Source organism: Muntiacus reevesi, chromosome 1 (assembly GCF_963930625.1).
Source record: "Muntiacus reevesi chromosome 1, mMunRee1.1, whole genome shotgun sequence".
Lineage (NCBI taxonomy): Eukaryota > Metazoa > Chordata > Mammalia > Artiodactyla > Cervidae > Muntiacus > Muntiacus reevesi.
In genome coordinates, this window is record NC_089249.1 from 231,187,720 (window position 1) to 231,210,010 (window position 22,291).

Here is a 22,291-nt window from a genome sequence, read left to right on the forward strand (position 1 = left end):
AACTGCAGCTGGTCCCTGATGCTGATGAATGTCCAGAGCAGGACTCGTCTTCTTCTGGAGAGTGGAATGGGGCTCTGCTAGTGGGGTTGGATGGTGGTAAGCAGCTGGGGTGAGGCAGCTGAACTGCTTGGCCACTGACCAAGCAGTTGTGTCTGACCCCCAAAGGGACTGTGGGCTGATTGCATGTGAAAAGAAGGCAGGAGGGAAAGAGAGCAACCTTTATGTTTTACTTCTGTCCTACCTTTCTAGCTCACTGAAGCGTGTTGGACTGGTCTTTTCCTTCTTGGGAGAGGATTTTGTGCTCTGGGGTCTGCTGGAAGAGATGGATTACTATCTCATGATATGGAGAGCCATGTCTTGGGGGCGGAAGGGGCTAGGAAGTTGGGTTCCTCCTTATCCGGCGAGATACATGCGAGCTTCTGCCAGAAAAGCACAGCTTAAAAAAAGTCACATGACGAGAGAGAAATAAAGCCTAGTGCCTAGGTAGGATGGGCTCCTTCGTCTTGATCCTCAATCTTCTAGAACTGGACGTTATAACTAGATGCAGGGCAGTAGGAATGCTAGGTTCACCCTCATTCTGTCATTAAAATCCCCAGGTGTTACCTGGTTGTTGGAAAGGATGCTGGAAGCACAACAGGCATTGCCTGAGTGCCTTTACCTCCTGGGCACTGCATATAGGACTTCAGGGGGACACGTCAGTGAGAGAAAGAAAGGTCCCATTCCCACAGAGTCCAAATGAAAATGTAAGGGCATTTCACTCTATAGTGGCATCAACAGGGTCAGGCAGGCATTGACAGGAGAGACCAGATGAGTTCATTTCACAGAAGAAATTGAGCACCCACTCTTCAGGAGGCCCTTGTGGATGCCTGCAGTGGAGGACAGAACACATCCAGGTCCCACCTCCTTAGAGCCGCTGCCTGCTCAGGTAGATGGACTTGTAAGATGTTCTTGAGCTACAGACTGTGAGCAGTGCTGCAGCAGAGGACCTGAAGGGTGCTGTGGGCCCTTCATGCAGATTTGGGGAACAGAGAATACTGTTCAAGTTAATACATGGGAAAAGAGCTAACAGTAGAGTGATAATTCTTAGCTGGCCTGATAAGGTCCTCTGGTTCTGACATTGTTTTTTATGTACCCTCTTTTAACTCTGAAAAGTACTCAGTTAAGATGGTGAATTGCATGGCACCCTACTATGTGCCGAACAGTGCTGCAAGAGCTTCCTCTTTAGCATTGTGCTGGCTCATAGTGAGTACTCAAAACTGAGCTATTTGCTAGTCACTTACCTCAAGTCAAAGCCTAACAGTGGCTTTAATCAGAATGACATTGACTGTTGATTAAACAGGAAATCTGGAGACTGCCTTGGATCCAGTGGTTAAGGTTTTGCCCTCCAATGCAGGGGCTGTGGATTCGAACCCTGATTGAGGATCTAGGGTCCCACATGCCTTGTGGCCAAAAAACCAAAACATAAAACATAGAAGCAATATTGTAATGAATTCAATAAGAACTTTAAAAATGGCCTACATTAAAAAAATCTTAAAAAAAAATAACCAACCAAGAAATCTGGAATTGGTGGGCCTAAGGTTGGCAGTGGCTTGCCAGTGACCAGAAGGATGAAGATTCTTTCTGCTCTGCCATCAGGGCCAGCTACGTAGTTTGTGGGGCCCAGTGAAAAGTGTGAGATCCCTTTTAAAAAAACAGAAAAAAAATTGCCACTTAAGATACTAAAACAGAGCTTTTGACTTTCCTTTTGTCGGCTCTCGTCATGATATTTTTTGTTTGCTGTTGAACATTCTAGATAAAGAAAAATTAACTTATTAACATGAGTTTTGCCGTTTATATTGTGCAGTGCCAGTGTTAGGTGCAAATATAACAGCATTTACCTTGCCTGCAAAATTACCCATATTACACAATTATACTCACAATTATATTCAAGTAAAATAGTAGTTAAGTGGTCTTTTTAAGAAGCTAGTTTTCTTCTAAAATACTTAGATTTATCTATTAAAAGTAATTAGGCAGAATACAATTGATAATTAATATTAACATTTTAGTCAAAATTCTTTAAAAACCAAAAGTCATTTAATGTTTTGAAAATTAAATCTTAGTTTTAGTTTTTAAAACTTAATGTCTGTAATTACAGTGCTCAATATCCATTTCATTTCCAAAAATGAGAATTAGTATTATGCTTCATGCATGTTTTATTTCATATATGTGTGAGTTGTGTATCTGCATATAACATGTATCTATGGAAAAATGATACAGTTTTGCAAAAAGTTGCTCAGCCACTGTGTACCACTGGTGCCAATATAACACTAATCTGTGGAACTTTGAATAGGAACAGAAGCAAGAAAAGGGACGTTCAGCCTTCTTGAATTTCTCATTTTGCAAGAACGTGTTGCATTTGTGCTGAGAGGAAGGGTTTGACGAGCTCATTTGTCTGCTCTCCTCAAGTGCTCCCAACACTCTACAACCATATTTGTCTTTTTTTTTCCATTGGACGCAGTTACCTTTTGTTTTCAAGACCTAGGGCAGAGGTGTGAAGTATTTCTCTGGGACCTGAACGTGTTAGTCTTCAAAGCAGATGTTGAGGGTTATGGATGATGCCGTGTGACTCTGAGGGATGGGGTGCCGACGTGTTGTTTAACTTGTACCTGTGGACTGTGATCACTGGGACCCTCCTGCCCGCTGGGGCCCTGAGCAGGGGCTTTTCTTGCCTGATTCTAAAAGACTAGTACTGTATTTTCCAAGAGTCCTCTATAGATTTCCTCTTACATTGCATTGGCCAGAATTAATCACAGGCAAAAAGAAGGCAGGTTTCTATGAGTGATACCAATCACGATGGGTTCACCGGAATGAGCATGTGGCCCCTGAAAAGATTTGAGATTCTGTTAGGAAGGAGGAGAAATGGTTTGGTACCTAAACAATGATGTCCTCTCAATAATCACTTCCATTTTCCTGAAGGATTAAAGGCACACACCTGTGAAGTGGTGAGACTGTGATTGGAACCCAGGAAACCCGAGTGTACTCTCACCCTCACCACCCTGCTGACTGCTTGTGGCTGGTGAGTAGGGATTAGCTCTACTGGGGAGTGAGGACATAAACGGGGTGAAAAAGGCATGCTGGGCAGAGAAAAAGGGATGTGCAGAAGCCTAGAGGGAGGCAAGAGATGGTGTGGTCTGGCTGAGGATTGAGGTATTTTGAGAGAACCTTGGTCTATTCTGTGAGAGGTGGCATTGAGGGATGGGGCTACTGGGTGCAAACAGAAGCAGGCAAGACTGGAAACAGGCTGGGCTGGGAGGCTGTTGAGATTCCAGTAGTGGGGAGAGAGCAGTAACTGAGATAGGGGAAAGAATGTATGTAATCAAGAGACACTTAGAGAACAGAATTGATAGGATTTCTATATCAGAGAGGAGGAGGAAGAAGAACCAAGGTTGAAACCTAAGTTTGTGACTTGGAAATGGGTTAATGGATGTGCCAGTCACATGCAGAAAATAGGAGGTGATGCCAGGGATGAGGGAGGTTGGGAATATGAGTCCACTTTTTCCTGGTTTAGTTTGATTTTGGACATGCTGAGTTCAAGGAGGTAATAGTGGAGCTGCCCTGTATTCATTAGAACCTGAAACTCAGGAGAGAAGTGTAGAGAGATGAGGACTTCTTCCTCATGTAGACCCTATGGTTTCCACTAAGGGTGAGCATGGAATGTGTGAAATGAGAGTCCAGGACAGAGACTCAGGATCCCAGTGTATATGGAGAGGGAGCAAACTGTGAAGAAGCTGCCTCCAATACAGTAAGCCAGGAAATTTGGTGTCACTGAAGCCAAGCCAAGAGAGCTTTAAGATGGAAAGAGAGATGGTACTTGAGAAGTGAATGCCGAGAAGGTCATTGATGATTGTAGCAAGAGCAGTGTCCTTGAGTTCAGGAGGAGACGGCCAGAGAGTGGGCCGTTGGTTGGACACGGGGAGTTGGGGAAGTCGAGGGAAGGTGATACATCATTCAAAGTATCTGAATATGAAGGGAAGCGTAGTGGTATGGGAGGATCCGGGGAAGGTTTAAAAAACTGGGGAAGACTGGAGCGTGTTGAACTGTGGGAGAAAAGTAGACCTCTGGGAGACCAGAAGTTGAAAATGCAGAGAGGAGATGGGGAATGAACAGTACAAAAACCGAGTAGGCACGAGTGCGTGGGAGTCAGGCCTGAGGTGGAGACTGTCTGAGGGCGGGAGTGGCTCCCATCTGAGTGGGTGAGGATGCAGATGTGGAGAGTGTGCGGTACGGGGAGGATGATATTTGTTTCCTCTGTAAAGTTGCTGGAAGAGAGGCCCAGGTAGGTCCTATGCAGTATCTGGGACATACTTACATTAAAAAGTATTCATGGTATATCTGAAACTCAAGTTTAACCCATTTTATCTGGCAGTCCCATCTGGGACTGGCAAAGGAGGTAGCTGGTCCTGTTGGGGAGACAGGACCATAGCAAGTGGTGTCGCAGGCAGACTCCAAGGAGCTTGCTCTGAAGTGTCGGAGCAGGGCAGGTGGTGGGTATGAAGGCGGTGTTGGCTGTGGCTCTTACTTGGGAGGCCCTGAAAAGGTCTCCAGCAGGACCCAGCCTCTTGTGTGTCGGTGTGGAGAAGGCAGAGGGTGTGGGGTGTCTGGATTAGACAGTTTGCCATCTCACTTGGGTGAAACCTAAGAGGTTTCATCACCCTCTTCTGTGAGGCCCCGCCCTCCCTCCCACCTCATCTCCTGTCCTCTCCATGGTTGTGATCCCTGCAACCTCTGGGCAGCTTGCTATTCCTCAAACACCCCAAGCCTGTTTAGATCTCAGGCCTCTGCTCCGATGATTCCTTCTGTCTGGAATGCTTCTCCTCAAGGTAACAGCAAGGTGTCTGCCTTGCTTGCTGTGCGTCCCTCGGAGGCTCTTCTTGATCCTTTATTGCAATGGCACCACCCCCTCCACGTGCCAGCCTGCTCTGTTTAGATTCATGTCATTTCTTACTTCCTGATGAACTGTGTGTGTTTATCCATTTTTGGTCTCTTCCCGTTAAACTGAAAGTGCCACGAGAATAAAGTAAAGACGTTATTTTGCTCTTGGATGTAACCCATGTTCCTGGGTATATATAGGAAATTTAAGCATTGGGGGTGTGGGGTGTGTGTGTGTGGGAGGGTGTGTGTATCAATGATCAGCAATAAAAGGAGTGAACTACTTGACACATGCACCAACATAGATGAATCTCAAGTGCGTTCTAAGTGAAAGAAAGTGAGTGAAGTTGCTCGGTCGTGTCCGACTCTTTGCGATCCCATGGACTGTAACCTACCAGGCTTCTCCATCCATGGAATTTTCCAGGCAATAATACTGGAGTGGGTTGCCCCCAGACTTAAAAGGCTGCACACTGAAGAAATTTATGATATTCTAGAAATATAACTTCATGGTACTCAGTTATAAGGCTTCACAGCAAATCAGTGGTTGCTAGGGGCTGGGAGTGGGGAATATGGAAATGTTCTATACCCTAATTGTGGTGGTAGTCACACATGGCTGTGTGCATTCACTAACATTGGTAGAGCTCTTTACTAAAAAGTGTGAATCTTACTATATGTAACTCATACCTCAAACGTGAGTTTAAAAAAAATGCATCCTCACTTAGATTGTTGTAGTATTTGGGCATTTCTTCTGAATGTACACTAATAATTCATTTTGCCCTGGTGGCAAACCAGCTCGGTGTTGTCATTCATGCTTACCACTGCCAGTGAATGCCTCTGCCAAGAAACTAACATGTTCTTAAAGTAGGAGATTCATTAAGATGGAACTCTGTTTTTTTTCCTTTCCAGCAGCTCCCACTCCCTTCTAGGAAGAGAATACCTTTTCCTTGTGACTGGAAGGCCTTTGCCCCGTGTCCCTAGGAGTAGGCTGTTGAACGTAGCCAGCTGAGTCCTTCCTGGTACTTCTCTGCCAGAATTCTTGGGGAAGATGATGTACTTTTACTGGGATTGATAGGGTATAAATGTAAGCCTGTTGGTGAATACCTTTTTTATTGAAAAATTTCTTCCACTGAAGGCAATTTATTGGTTCTGTTGGTGAATATCTTGGTCACTAAATGGAGAAAGACAAATAGAGCCCTGATGTTTGAACACCTAGATCCCGTCATGCCTGAAGCTATATGTGCACTCCGGACAACCTAGTAACGTGAGCTAATGAATTCCATTTTTCTCCACTTAAGCCATCCCACGTCAACTTTGGTGGCTTCTATTAATCATGGCTGAGTGATTTCTGACTCATATGTTGAAAATAAGAAGTCCTTGATCTATGAGGTGATAGGATTGTAAAAGATTAGATAGTTAACTGTATTAATGAGTTGTGAGAAGAGGTTCACCTCATTTCTCTGAACCTTTTCATTTTGGAATCAGGAACAGGGACAGGGTTGATACGGGGATGAATGAGGGAAGTTGAAGGGTGAGCAGGCAGGCATGCCCCAGCCAGATGGGGCTGGGGATGCCAGGGCCCCATGCCCTCCCAGCTAGGGGTCCCTGGCTGGCTGAGGAGAGCCTGCAGTTGGTGGGATTGGAGAGAGCTGTAAGCCAGCTCTGGGCTCCTGCCCTCAATTCCTGAGTCTTAACTTTGCTCCTAAACCCTGAGTGCTGCCTGCCTGCCCTCAGTTTATAAGAAAGAACCCAAGGAGCTGACAGTCTCTGAAACAGTCATGAAAACCGGCCCTCTGTGTCTTCATTTGCTTAAAGGTAGAAGGCTGGACAAGAAAAGGACTAGACAGACCCTTGGTGTATGAGGGACTTGGAGTTTCAATCCACATTCTTTGCGTGAATGGAGAGTGATAGATCTGAGGTGAGAGGAGGATGAGTGGAAACATGAAAGTAGGGCCCAGGGACTGAGAGTTCCTTAGGGGTCAGGGGTGTGCTTGAGGAAGAAGTTTTCTGAAGAGTGTGCTGGGCAAGGGGCCCGAGTCAGGTTCCTGGCTGGAGTTGTTTGTTTAATGCCTTCTACATATTATAAAGAAGGGAAGACATCTTTTTTCTTTTTTGTTGTTCAAAGAGTTTTCTGTTGTTTCAGGGTTTTTCTGAATATAAAAGATTTTTTTTTTTATTTAAGGATTTTGAAAATACAGAAAAGTAAAATAAGAAAATAAAACCAGCCATGATCATGCCACTTCCAGAGATAGCACTGGTAATACTTTTGTTTGTCCTTTGAGTATTTATTTGTGTTCCTATGTGTATTAGAGATGACTTATATGTAAAATTTGGGCTTACCTTGTGGCTCAGCTGGTAAAGAATCTGCCTGCAGTGCAGGATACCTGGGTTCAATCCCTGGGTTGGGAAGATCCCCTGGAGAAGGGAAAGGCTACCCACTCTAATATTCTGGCCTGGAGAATTGCATAGACTGTATAATCCATGGGGTCACAAAGAATGGGACACAACTGAGCGACTTTCACTTTCATATGTAAAATTGGATTCTATTGTCTATATAGCTTTAGAATTTGTCTTTCACTTAATAGGAAATATAAACATTTCCTTTATCTCTGCATTTTTTTGCAGCCTGATTTTTTTAGCTTTATTGTATTTCACCATAGAGTTGTGTCCTTATTAGAAGATCGTTGCCAATTTTTACTGTGGTTAAATCTTTAAAGATGTAATTTTTTTATACACATTCTTGAATAATTTTGTAGGACAGAATTTTAGAAGTAGAATTGTTGCAGGAAGGGGGACCCTTTCCAGGACCCGAAGCTGGGCTCTTATCTAACGCTCAGAAATGAATTGTCCAAGGAGACACATCTGCTGACAAAGCAAGAGATTTTATTGGGAAAGGGCACCTGGGTGGAGAGCAGTAGGGTAAGGGAACCCAGGAGAACAGCTCTGCCACATGGCAGTCTTGGGTTTTGTGGTGATGGGATTAGTTTGTGGTGCTGGGTTGTCTTTAGCCAATCATTCTGACTCAGAGTCCTTCCTAGTGGTGCACGCCTTGTTCAGCCGAGATGGATGCCAGAGAGAAGGATTCTGGGAGGTGGTCGGACATGTGGTGTCTCCTTGACCTTTCCTGAACTCTTCCAATTGGTGGTGGCTTATTAGTTCTGTGTTCCTTAGCAGGACCTCCTGTCATAAAACAACTCATGCAAATAGTTACTATGGTGCCTGGCCATAGTAACGGTTTCAGTCAGTGTGTTTCCCCTAACAGAATTATTAGGTTGCTTGAGATGTCCACTTAAGAATTTTTGTTGTCATCTGGCCAGCTTGCCACTGGTTAATTCAGGCTGCCTTGCTGTCTACTAGGATTTGAAATTCTCTGAGTCCCAGACCTTGATGGGTATTATTGAGATTTTAGGAACTTGCTAATTGACGTGTGGGGAAAGCGCTCTCATTTTTATTTTAATTATGTCCTTTTTCTGGTTACCATTAATAAAGGATTTCCATCCCCCCCCCCCCCCACTTAGAATTAAGTTATTTGTATGTTTTTGTGAATTGCTCTTCGTGTCCTTCATTCATTTTCCAGTTGAAGTTCTTGTATTTTTCTTACTGACTTATGAGAACTCTGTTTAGTGTGAGATTATTAGCCCTTTGTGGGAATTGATACATTTCTAAGAGTGTGGTGAAATACTTTAATAATGGATCTTTTATCAAGGTCAAGGCAGAAGTCTTAATTCTGGTGGGAGTCGGGTAGAGTCTGATAATGTCCACCAGCTTCCCCACACATAAATCCAGAACAGCGTGTGTCTTACTATGTTATAATGTCTCAGTGCAGCCAGGCTGTTACCGTTATTTCACAGACAGGTATCCTTAGCCCAGAGATGGGAAAATGGCTCAACCTGGCAGGGCTGGCTACAGACAGAGCTGAGGCTCGACATGTGTGCTCAGATGACCACTTTGCATCACTTGGAACATCTCCATCTCTTCTCCTAGGTTTCTAGACCCTCCCTGGAGGCTTGGGGCCTAGATGATGCATGTCTTTATACTAGCCACTCTACTAGAAGACAAAATCTGTTTGAAAACCTGTGTTACAGGTTTTTCCAGAATTTGTAGCTTTTCAGAATCCCTCTGTTCCCCTTGCCCTCAGCACTTAATGTTTGGATTTCTCAGTCTGCAGCTTCCTTTGTATCATGCCTTCACTGGGTCCAAAGGACCCTCCCCCCCCCCCCCCCCCCCCCCCGCCCCCGCCACCCGACTTGAGGCAGGCTCCCCAAGAGTGGTCCCTCATGCATTTCTTCAGGTCACTAAGGATGTGGGCTCTCTCCCTCTCTCAAAGGTTTTTTTCATTTAAATATGTGCATACATTTTTTTCTTCTGCTGCTCTTTCTTCCTAAAAGAATGAAGTTCGAGGTTTCAATTGCTAAATTTAGCTCTTGCTGACGCACTGGCCTTCGCCAGCAGTCTGCTCCTGTCTCGGTGTTTCTCTTAGCCTCGCTTTGGGTAGACGAACACCATCACATCCTACATAATGTTTAGCTCTGAGGCGTTTCCAGATGGGGAATGCATTTCTGTATTTTCGTGTTCTCTGCGTGCATAGACGGCTGGGAAGTGGTGGGCTGGCAGCCAGCCTGTGAGAGGCAAAGATCCACAGGGCAGGGAAGCAGTGCCTTGGTTGTTGGAGGTTTGCTTGTGCTGAGCAGGAGAGAAAGGTTACTTGCAGGAGATCTGGGATGGGATTTGACTGGGACATAACTGGAGAATTTTCAGGAGGGAAGGCCCTCATACTTGAAGCAAGCCTTAGGGTAGTTAAAGAAAAAATTATTTTGATGCTTGTTAGAATGATAAAAAATGTTTTATTCAGGGATATTTCAGTAGGGATACTGCAGTATCCGGTTGAACTCTGAACACGAAGACAGGTAGGGATTTAGCCCCAAGGAGCAGGATGAAGGCCTCAGTGGATGGAAAATTACTAAGAGGAGGCATCCAGGGCAGGGGATTCTTACTAAACTGATCTAACAGGATTCTTGCTAAAGGCAGGCCAAGGACTGACACATCAAAGGTGGGAGATTCTCTCTAAACTGACTTAGCAGGATTCTTGCAAAGACTGGGCTATGCAGGCCTGCCTAGGAAGGCCAAGGTCAAGGCCCTTTGAGAAGAGGGCTTGGTGCTCAGAGAAGCCTAACGAAAGTTTGATCAAGGGGAGAGTCTTTGTCGCCCGTCTTCTTGTTCAAGGACAGAGGAGATATTCTTCTTTTGAACAGTGTAAGTTCATTTCTTGTTCAGTCACCTTTTGTTCATTCAGGACAAGCTGAACCATCTGTGGGACTCATGCAGTGGAGGATGTTTGCTGGATAGTGTGAACTATCAGGCATTTAAATGAGAGAGTTCATGATCTGTTGTGGTGGTGAGTCTTTTGAAGTTTTTATCACATTGTAGTCTGACTTCAGCTTGTGAGACTTCTTTAGATCTGGAGGGGAAGGTCAGCCACCACCAGCTTGGATTTCTGATAAGGTCAGGTTGTAGTTCTCAAGGAATCCATGCCAGGAAAGTGGGAAAAAATGGGAAACTAGAAAAATGGAGAATTTGGTGAGGACAGAAACGTCTAAGATGGCAAGATCCAATCCAATTTATGGTGGGGGGCGGTAACAAAGTAAAAGTAATTTACCAAGAGGTGAAAACTACGTCAATGACAAAGAGCAGGACCAGAACTGGATACCCATAAGGGTGTGCTGTAGTTTTTTATTGAAACATAACATTTTCCTCTACTGCGTTGCTGGTCGGTGAGTGGGTGTGTTAATGTCAACGTGGAGGTGGCCTGGGGTCAGGCAGGCTGGGGTCAAATCCCTGAACCATATGAGAGATGTCAAGCAAGTTGGTTGCCTTCCTAGTTGTCTGTTTCCTGGGTTACGAAATAGGATGTAATCATGAACTAACATTTATTGAGTGTTTCTCACGGGCCAGATACTGCTGTAAGCATTTGACATGCTTCAGCTCATTGGGTAATAACTAAAGGCAGGTAAATGACCATCTCTTCCATAGAAAAGTAAACTGAGACTTTAATAGATCACATAACTTGTCCACAGATGAGCTGACCTGCATGGAGAGTTTGGGGCTCATGCACTTAAAGTGGGTTGCATACTTGCTAGGTGCTGGCAGAGCCCCTGTCTTTTGCCCTCTGGGAGCAGCTCTGCTGTGAAGCAGAGGGAGCCTCTGCCCCAGCCTTTTGTGGCCCCTGGGCAGGACCCACCTGGTGGAAGTGGGGGAAGTGTGTCTATCTGGCCCAGAGCTCATGCTCTCTGATCTGCTGTGTACCCTCAGTGACCAAGGAGGCTGACCCAAGCTAGGGGAGAACCTGTGTGGGGACCCAGAGGCACTGGCAAAATAGTGGGTAAGGGTATGGCCCTTGAAATCAGACAGACCAGGGTTCAAATTCCTAGCTCTGACACTTCTTAACTGTGTGTTCATGAAAAGTGAGTTAACTTTTCTGACTCTTGGTTTCCCCTCTAGATTGAGGGGTCATGACTATGAAGGAAAGTGTGGGGAGGATATGAGGCAAAGTCTGTACATGAGCATCCAATGTGGACTTACTGGTGGCTCAGGGGTAAAGAACCCACCTATCAGTGCAGGAGATTCAGGTTCCATCCCTAATCTGGGAAGGTCCCTTGGAGAAGGAAATGGCAACCCCATCTAGTATTCTTGCCTGGAGAATCCCATGGACAGAAAAGCCTGGTGGGCTACAGTCCATGGGGTTGGGAGGAGTTGGACACGACTTAGTGACTAAACAACAACGAGAAGCATCTAATACATGGTGGCTGCTGTGGTTGTGCAGGATTTGTGGAGCCCTTTCTGATCTTTAGGAAGGGCAAACTCTGGAGGGCAAGCCTCTCAGATACAGGAGAGACCTTGGGCTTTATTTACTTCTTGGGATGTATCCCTGCGAGCTTGTCAGAAATATAGCCACTGAAGTTTGGAAGGATGATGGGGAAGACTGGGGCTGGATATGGCACTCCTAGAGTGATCCACCTCCACTCTTCTTGGTGATGGCCCAACAGAAGAGACCAGTAGGATATGGTAAGGATTAAATGCCCATGTACATGACTCTGTTAGCCTCGTGCTTTACGCGTGAGGAGTCACCAGTTTCTAACTGTGGCTCATTAATTTGATTCAGCACTGTTTTAGATTCAGAGTTCGCAGTGATGAACCAAGTCCCCATCCCCACGGAGATTCCATTCTAGAGAAGATGCATAGTGAAAAAGCAGGCAAATAGGTTTGAATGCAGTATTGGTGAGTGTAGAATAAAACAGCAGCAAAAGGGGACAGAAGTCTTTTTGGAGTGACCAGGGAGGTGACATGTGAGCAGAAACCCTAGTGAAGCAAGGGTGCCAATCTTGGGAATGTTGAGGGGGGGCACATCCCAGGCAGAGGCCCCAGGGTGGGGCTGGTATAGTGGGAAGCCCCCCGGGAGTGGGGGGGTGGGGCAGGGAGAGAGAGGTGGGAAATGAGGCCAGGCTGGAAACCACCAGATAACATCAGCCTTAAATGAGTGGAATGTTTTAGACGTTCATTATTTCCAGATCTCCCCAGGCAGGTTTAGCTCTCCTTCCCTGGTCTGTGTCTTGTGTGTGCACAGTCATTGTTGCAGAGGTCCCAAAGGGTTAGGATTCTTGTCCTTTGCACTCTGAGTCCTTGAAGCCAGGGACCATATTGTTTTGCTTATGCCTGGCACCTAGCATCAAGTACATCCTTCATACACTTAAGAATGAATTTGAGTGATAATGGGTGCTGTCTCTGAGGGGTTTCTATGTGCCACTTACTGTGGTAAGAACTTTGTGTATTTTATCGTCCTGTTCAGTCATTAGAGTAGCCCTTCCCTGAGGTGTTGTCTATTTATCCTGTAAAGAAATAAGCTCTAAGGCAGGCCCGTGTCCCAAGGATACACACCTGGGGAACCTGCAGAGCTGGGATTTGAAACCAGGACTGGCAGGGCTGTGCTTTCAGCTGCGACACAGCCGAGAGCAGCTGCGGTTTCTGCCCTTCCCGGGGCCGTGGTGTGCACTGTCGAGGGTCCTGGCGCCGGTCAGTTGTCTCGGTCCCTGAGGGGTCACCTTGCATCCTGCCTGCCTGTGGCATCCTGCCGGGCCATCCGTCAGCCCTCCTCACTGCTTTATAATCCACAAAAGGAAAAGTGGCACTTAGAGCGAATTTATTCAGGTGGGAGCTGCCTAAGACATGAAAATAAGGCTTTTGAGCTGCTGCAAATAAATTGGAGTGTAAATGAAAAGCTTTTTATTTGGTTTCAGAGCCAGACTTTGAGCAGCCAGTGGGCCGTGTGGTCTGGAAGTGCGCGTTACAGGCAGTGGGTCGGAACGGGGGCACTTTGAATGGCCAGGAGGGTGACTGGCTCTGGCGCAGCTGGACCAGCCAAGAGGCAAGGATGTCAATAAACAGGACACAGAAAGCCTTTGCCTGAAAGATGGAAGGCAGGGAGGAGAGGAAAGGCCATGCCTCGCTCCCGGCATATTTGAGAAGGAACATGTTTGAGGTAACCCGTGTTGGCAGCTTTTATAGCTTCCTCCCAGTAATGTGCTGGGCAGGCCCAGAACAGACTGGTGTTTTATTTTCATGTAATGGAGCCCAGTGGATCAAGGGCAGCTCTCCAGCAGCGGCTTGCCTGGGACCCTGCCTGTGGAGGGAGGCGGGGGGCCTGGGTCCAGGGCAGCAAGAACCCGCCCACCGCCTGCAACAGCCTGCTGCCAGGTGAGCCTCAGGGAGGCAGAGGCAGGGGCAGGATGCCCGGCGCCTCTAGATGCTGGCTTGGCTTGTCGTGATTCTTCAGCGTCCCCTAAGGTTGGTGTCAGTGAGGGAAGTGGTGGCAGTGGGAGAAGGCAGGCAGCCATAGGTCCGTGTGAAGTGCTGGGGCTTGGGACCTCCATGGGCGCCGTATTGTGGGGAACTTACAGAATGGTGTCTGTGCTTTTGCTTACGGCATGCCAAGGCGCTTTCCATAACTAGATTTAACCTGCATTTAACATCTCCTCTCTTTGGTAATGCGTACCTACGTGTATGAGGTATATTTGGACATGGGATTACATGTGTGGTTAAAAATATATCTTCATTACATTTTTTGACCTGTATGAGTGTGCTCCACCCCATGCTCTCTCCATATTTTTTGAGAACCATGGACTGTGGGACACACATGACTAACTACTATGAGACACTAACAAAAGTCAGACTTCCAGTAGGATCTGCTATTTTGTTTTTGTTACAAACTCTTTCCCCTAGTTTTCTTCCATGTGTTATATGGAAACAGTATGCACATTAAACATTTTTTAAAGCATTTTTTTATCCTAAGAACTGTAGGTTTGTTTTTACCTTGTATTGATTGTAGGAAAATTAGAATATCAGCAAAAATAAAAGTCCTTTGCAACCTTATCATTCAGTATTACATATAATATAGCTAAACAGCAAGAACAAGAAGCACAGGGAAATAAATTTAGTATCTTGTAACAACCTATAATGGAAACAAATTTGAAAAAGAATAGATGTATATGTAACTGAATCACTTTGCTGTATACCTGAAACACTGTAAATCAAGTATACTTTTATTAAAAAAAAAATCCATCATTCAGAATAATGGCCACTGATGGTTTTGTTGCTTGTATGTTCTTCCAGACTCTTTCCTAATGACTATAAATTAATGTCAAATAAAATCTAATTGATGGCTAATATATGAATGTTATTATTTGCCAGCACTTTACATGTATGCACTGATTTAATCACTCAACAATCCAGTGATTGGTTTTATTATTATTATTAATTTTATCATTTTATTGTGAAATTATATCTCACATACTGAGAAGTGCGAAAGCAACAAAGAATACAGAATGTTAATAATATTTATGATGCAAACAATTTCGTAATTAACACCTGAATCAAAAAATAGAATACCTCTATCAACCTAGATGTTCTTGTGATAGTACAGCTTTTCTTAAACAGTCATTAGTACAGTTCAGTCACTCAGTCCTGTCGGACTCTTTGCGACCCCGTGGACTGCAGCACACCAGGCTTCCCTGTCAGTCACCAACTCCCAGAGCTTGCTCAAACTCATGTCCATTGAGTCGGTGATGCCATCCAACCATCTCATCCTCTGTCGTCCCCTTCTCCTCCTGCCTTCAATCTTTCCCAGCATCAGGGAGTTTTCCAGTGAGTCAGTTCTTCATATCAGGTAGCCAAAGGATTGGAGCTTCAGCTTTAGCATCAGTCTTTCCAATGAATATTCAGGACTGATTTCCTTTAGAATGGACTGGTTGGATCTCCTTGCAGTCCAAGGGACTCTCAACAGTCTTCTCCAACACCACAGTTCAAAAGCATCAATTCTTTGGCACTCAGCTTTCTTTATAGTCCAACTCTCACATCCATACATGACTACTGGAAAACCATAGCTTTGACTATAGGGACCTTTGTTGGCAAGGTAATGTCTCTGCTTTTTAATATGCTGTCTAGGTTTGTCATAGCTTTTCTTCCAAGGAGCAGGCATCTTTTAATTTCATGGCTGCAGTCACCATCTACAGTGATTTTGGAGCCCAAGAAAATAAAGTCTGTCACTGTTTCCATTGTTTCCCCATCTATTTGCCGTGAAGTGATGGGACTGGATGCCATGATCTTAGGTTTTTTTAATGTTGCGTTTTAAGCCAGCTTTTTCACTGTTCTCGTTAACTTACATCAAGAGGCTCTTTAGTTCCTCTTTGCTTTTTGCTATAAGAGTGGTGTCATCTTCATGTCTGAGGTTATTGATATTTCTTCTGGAAATCTTGATTCCAGCTTGTGCTTCATCCAGTTTGGCATTTTGCCTGATGTACTCTGCATATAAGTTAAATAAGCAGGATGACAATATACAGCCTTGACATATTCCTTTCAAATTTGGAACCAGTCCGTTGTTTGATGTCTGGTTCTAACTGTTTCTTCTTGACCTGCATACAGATTTCTCAGGAGGCAGGTAAGGTGGTCTGCTCTTCCCATCTCTTTAAGAATTTTCCACAGTTTGTTGTGATCCACATAGTCAAAGACTTTAGCATAGTCAATAAAGTACAAGTAGAAGTTTTTCTGACATTCTCTTGCTTTTTCTATGATCCAGTGGATGTTGGCAATTTGATCTCCTGTTCCTCTGCCTTTTCTAAATCCAGCTTGAACATCTAGATGTTCACGGTTCACGTACTGTTGAAGCCTGGCTTGGAGAAGTTTGAGCATTACTTTGCTAGCATGTGAGATGAGTGCAGTTGTGCAGTAGCTTGAACATTCTTTGGCATTGCCTTTCTTTAGACTTAGGATGAAAACTGACCTTTTCCAATCCTGTGGCCACTGCTGAATTTTCCAAATTTGCTGGCATATTGCGTGCAACACTTTCACAGCAGCATCTTTTAGGATTTGAAATAGCTCAGCTGGAATTCCATCACGTCCACTAGCTTTCTTCATAGTGATGCTTCTTAAGGTCCACTTGACTTCACACTCCAGGATGTCTGACTCTAGGTGAGTGATCACACCTTTGTGGTTATATGGGTCATTAAGATTTTTTTTTTTTTTATAGTTCTTTTGTGTATTCTTGCTACCTCTTAATATCTTCTGCTTCTCTTGGGTTCATACTGTTTCTATCCTTTATTGTGCCCATCTTTGCATGAAATGTTCCCTTGGTATCTAATTTTCTTGAAGAGACCTCTAGTCTTTCCCATTCTATCGTTTTTCTCTGTTTCTTCGAATTAATCATTGAGGAAGGCTTTCTTATCTCTCCTTGCTATTCTTTGGAACTCTGCATTCATATGAGTATATCTTTCCTTTTTTCCTTTGCCTTTCCCTTCTCGTCTTTTCTCAGCTATTTGTAAGGCCTCTTCAGACAACCATTTTGTCTTTTTGGATTTCTTTTTCTTGGGAATGGTCTTGATTACTGCCTCCTGTACAATGTCACAAACCTCCATCCATAGTTCTTCAGGCAGTCTATCAAATCTAATCGCTTGAATCTATTTGTCACTTCCACTTTATAATTGTAAGGGATTTGATTTAGGTCATACCTGAATGGTCTAGCTGTTTTCCTTACTTTCTTCAATTTAAGTCTGAATTTTGCAATAAGGAGTTCATGATCTGAGCCATGGTCAACTTCTGGTCTTGTTTTTGCAGACTGTATAGAGCTTCTCTGTCTTTGGCTGCAAGGAATATAATGGATCTGATTTTGGTATTGACCACCTGGTGATGTCCATATGTATAGTCTCCTTTTGTGTTGTTGGAAGAGGGTGTTTGCCATGACCAGTGCGTTCTCTTGGCAAAACTCTGTTAGTCTTTGCCCTGCTTCATTTTGTACTCCCGGGCCAAATTTGCCTATTACTCCAGATATCTCTTGACTTCTTACTTTTGCATTCCAGTCCCCTGTGATGTTAGTTCTAGGTTGGTGTTAGTTCTAGGAGGTCTGGTAGGTCATCATAGAACCTTCTTTGGCATTAGTGGTTGGAGCATAGACTTGGATTACTGTGATACTGAATGATTTGTTTTGGAAATGAACAGAAATCATCCTGTCATTTTTGAGACTGCACCTAAGTACTGCATTTCGGACTCTTTTGTTGTGAGTAGACGGTCATAGTTTTATTATTAAACATCTTATTTAATGAGAAAGCTGAGGGTTTACACAAAACCTCAAATTTTGAGAAAGCTGAGGGTTTACATAAAATTTCAAATTTAGATTTTTGACCTTATTTTTTAATAACATTTTAGATGCAGTAATATCTTAGTGTGTTTGTCAATTTTTAAAACAACTTGTTTTGAAATAGTTTGACTCAGAGGAAGTTGCAAAAATAGTACAGAGAATTGCTGAGTAGCCTTTACCTTGCTTTCCCCAGTAATACCTTCTGTAATTGTAGTAGACTGTCAGAACCAGAAAATTGACTTTCCTATTAGGTTAAGTCCCATGTTTTTTATTAATGTTGAATTAAAAAAAAATAGATAACTTAAAATGCATCATACCTGATAACCTAGTTCAGTAGTTCTTTGTTAAATATATAGCGTCTAAGTAAGAAGCTGATGTCACTCAACCCAGCCAGGCCCTTTCTTTTACTGCTTTCTCTTCCACCTTCATTCAGAGCTTTAGCTGCCAGTCCACTCCACTTTTGTCACTCCCAAAACAGACAGAATCCACCTGCTTCCCCTGCCTTCCCAGCCACAGTCATGGCCTGTCAGCAAAAGCAAGGCTCACATATGGAATTGAACACTTGTGTTTCTTGGGGAAATCAGGGTGCCCTCTAGTTGGCCCCGAAGGAGCTCTGACCAAACTGTTGCTGGATTTTGTGCATGGAGCCGTGGGTGTACAGAGTAGGGTTGTTCTAGACCCCCACCCACCCTGCTTCAGTAATCCCAGATAGTTGACCTGTGCAGTGTATATGTGTGTGTGTGCACGCTTGTGTAGGTGTAGAAGAGCATGTGGTGGTCTGCATGGACCTCCTGAGCACTGGGGACCAAGCCCTTGCTTGCTGAAGCTTCTGGCCACTCTTGGTGGAGAAGGGGTCCCAGAACAGGGACTGGCAGGGCCAGGGTGGAGGATGGTAACTTACAGGAGTGCCGTCTGAAACAGCAGTGAGAGCTGGTCTGCCAGTTAAGCTAGGGTTGCTAAAAGGCATCACCACCCTAAACTCATTACATGCTGAGTCCTGTTCCCCACCATCTCTGAGACACACAGAAAGATGGAATTGCTTCACGTGAAGCCTCTCCAAGCTGATTCAAGTGAAAGGAGATTAACTTGCTCTGGCCTTGGAACTGTACTTCCCTAGCTCCACAAAACTCAGTCTGCAGAGCTGAGACCTCTGGTCTGCAGGGGTGAAGAGCTGGTCTGCAGGGGTGAAGAATTGCCCTCCCTAAACAAGGTGGTGGGCTACAAGGTGAACATTCCAGGTCAGCAGTTGACACATGGCTGCCAGAGGGTCTTTCTGAAGGGCAACTAAATGAGAGAAATAGCAGGAGTTCAGTTGCCCTAGTTTTTAAAGTAGATTGCAGCAGTTTAATATTCACTCATTCTTCCAGCCTTGGACCATGCAATATATAATACAAACATAAATAAGACTTGGTCTCTGCCCTCAGGGATGGTCCATAGTCCAATAGCATCAACAGCCCCAGGAAACCTGTTAGAAATGCAGAATCCCAAGTCTCATCCCAGCTTTATTAGAATTTGCGTTATCACAAACTTTTATTGTCCAGGAGTCCCCCCTTCCCGCCGTGCTTCACATCTCCATTCAAGCCCACGTTTGCCTCTGCCTTATTTCTTCACCTGTGACAACACTTGTCCTTTGAAGAATTTTTTTCACTAATTATATGTTTGAGTTGGCACATGTGATAAAATCTCTTTGTCATCCTTGTTGGAATAGAAGAGAATTCACTAGAAAATAATTAGAATGCAGCATGATCATTGCACTAAGGTACAGGCTGTGGACAGCTAGAAGAGAGACCAGCGCTTTCTGTGAGGAGTTCTATGTTGTAATATGTCCCCTTAAAAGATGAGCGAATCTCAACCCCCAGTACGTCAGAATGCATCCTCATTGGAAGTAGAGTCATTGCAAATGTAACTGGTTAAGATGAGATCTTACTGGAACAGGCTAGGCCCCTAATCCCATGTGACTGGTGTCCTTATAAGAAGAGATGGAGAGGCAGTGAGAAGGCCACGTGAAGATGGGGCAGAGATTAGAGTTATTTAGCTGCAAGCCAAAGAGCATCAAGGGTTGGTGTTGATACATGCCTGAAGCAGAGAGAAAGTAGAGAGAAAAGTTTCTTCTGTAGATCCTTTAGGGAGCACATGGCTCTGTTGACACCTTGACTTGGACCTCTAACCTCCAGAACTGGAAGAATATGTTTGTTGCTTTAAGCCCCACAGTTGACAGTACCTGGTTATGGCAGCCCTAGGAAACAAACACAGGGGCGTGGAAGGAACAAACAGGGGCAGCGGAGTGGATTTGCTGGGCACACCCAAGGGAGGCAGAGGCAGGTAAGGGAGAGGGAGCAGGGGCTTGTTCAGATAGTCAGGGGGCAGGTGCTGGGACTTTAAACCCTGGGACGGGGTAGATCTTGCTGTGGAGAGAGAAGCTGGGGCTGAGAGCAGCCTCAGTGCTAATAGAACAGCGGCGAGGTTGTGTAGGTCTGCCTCCGTGTGAACATACAAATATTTTAAACATTTAGGTAGTGAAAAAGGAAAGAGAGGCAAGAATCTTCATCTGTAGGACAGGTAGGTAGTAGGGTTTCCATGAAGCTCTTAAATTCTCTTGTTGAAAGTTTGTGGTGTACTCTGCGCCTGGTGCTGTGATAGCAGAGGGATGTAGCTTAAGATCAAAAGAGGTTCTTGCCCGGAGGAGCTTAAGTTGTGGAGGGCAGATGATAAGCAGGAGGAAACATGCAAACAAGATAACTGTGGATGGTGATAAAATTCTTTGAAGGGAATAACCAGGTGATAGGAGAGAGTGATCTCCAATGGGGTAGTCAGGGAGTTGAGGATTAAGTGAGATAACTCCCTATAGCATGTGATAGGTGCTAGATATGGTTATTACCCTTGCTTCAAGGATGAACATTTTATCTACTGGCTCTCTTTGGGGTTTTTAATTTGCAGCAGTAAATGATGGATTTCCACCTTCAAACAAAACCTCTGTTTTCTTGATATGCTGGGAGCAACCTCTGTCTTCCTGCCATGGTGGCCAAATGGGCTTCTCAGTCTCTGATCACAGAGTCCACCTCTGCTGGCTTCTCTGTCAAAAGTAAGGGTCTAAAATGGGTAGAGGATTTCAGAGCCTTCTGCTGTCTCCTCCAGTCCTGGTAGTTCTCTTCTAGTGGCTTCTGATTTCTGACCTGGTCTAGCTCCGCATGTTGGAGAGAGGCTTTTTCTGTTCATACATTGCCTTCTCCTGTCCTCCCTTGGAAACCAGATCCCCTTCCCCACTCCGAGTTGGCCACACATCTCACCTCATCCTCTTTCTGCTTCTGCCTGATCACACTGGTGCCTGTAAGCCTCCCCTTCCTCAGTCTCCTCCTTGTTGGTTGAGTGCTTATTCTGTGCCCAGTTCTGTCCTTGGTGCAGGGAGTAAGTTTCTGAGTTAAGAGGCCTGGCCCCTACCCCTGGAGTACAGGCATGTAGACTAAGACACTGCTCCCACTGGCCAACCTACCAAAGGAAAATCCGCTGGGACCCAGACTGGCAGTGAGATAGGTGCCTGGTACTGTGAGAGTCTACGGTGGGGGATCTGGCCTGGTTTGGAGGATTCCCTGGAGAGCTGAGGTCAAGGGCACAGCTATTCAAAGACAGGGTGGTGAGAGGGAGAAGCTGGGAGGGGAGGGCAGAAGCCTCCTAGGGGCAATGAGAGAGCCCTGCCTACCTTGTCTGTGCCAAATAGCACCCCAAATAGCCTGGCTGCCTGCCCTTCTAGCCCTTCTTGTCCAATCCAGTGGTCATTTCACCAGCCTTGTCTTAATTGACTTGTGAGCACTGTTGGGCACAATTGATCACACCCTTCTCTTTGTAACAGTTTTTCATGTGGCTCCCAGGATACCACGCTCTGCTGGTGTTCTTCCTGCCCAGCAACTCCTCCTCAGACTCCCTTCTTGATCTTCCTCTTCCTGCAGGCCTTACCTATTGAGGTCCCCAGGGTTTTGTCCTTGGATCTCTTCTGCCTACCCTCACTCTCGTGGTGACCTTCACCTCTAGCTTCAAATGACCTGACTCCTCAGTGTCAGACTCATATATCCAACAAGTCAGCCTCCCCACTCGAATATCCATCAGTCATCTTAAAATTAACAAGGCCCAAATCAGTTTGTCTGCTTCTCCCTACAACTTTATTCTTCCTGCAGTCTTCCCTGACCCTGGGAAGTAATTATTCCAAGGTGTATTTAAGCCACAAACCTTGGAGTCAACCTGGACCCCTGTCCCCGCCCCCCATCCACTCACACTCAGAGCTTCAGTGAACCCTGTGTACTTGGTCTTAAGAGTTTATCTCGAGGCCATTCACTTCTTTGCACCTCCATCACCAACTTTGCTCTAAGACAGCAGTGTCTCTTGCCTAGAATATAGTGATCAGACCCTGTTTCTTCTGTTCCTGACCCTGCCATTCTCAACACGCCGCAAGAAGGATTCTTCTAAAGTGTAATCGGGTCATGGTTATGTCACTCTGTTCAAAATCCTTCAATGACTGCACATGTCACCTGGAATAAAAGCCAGTCTTTTAAAATGACAGTGGCCTACAAAGCCGTACTGGAACTGGCCATCTGCTGTTTCTCTGATCTCATCTACTGTTACCCGCCCCTTGCTTACTCTGCCCCAGCTGTACTGCCTTCCTTGTTGTTCTTAGAACATTGTAGGCTTGCTCCCATCTAACAGAATTTTTGTTAT

General features: G+C 45.0%; 1 long non-coding RNA gene across 1 annotated transcript in view; it reads left to right on the forward strand.

The window, feature by feature from the left end:
* The window catches only part of LOC136168305 (uncharacterized), a 100,004-nt gene that overhangs the window by 60,866 nt on the left and 16,847 nt on the right, over nucleotides 1-22,291 (forward strand). The window contains exon 4 of the long non-coding RNA XR_010663295.1: nucleotides 2,956-3,055. This is a non-coding gene — a long non-coding RNA (uncharacterized lncRNA). The remainder of the gene's footprint in view (nucleotides 1-2,955; nucleotides 3,056-22,291) is intronic.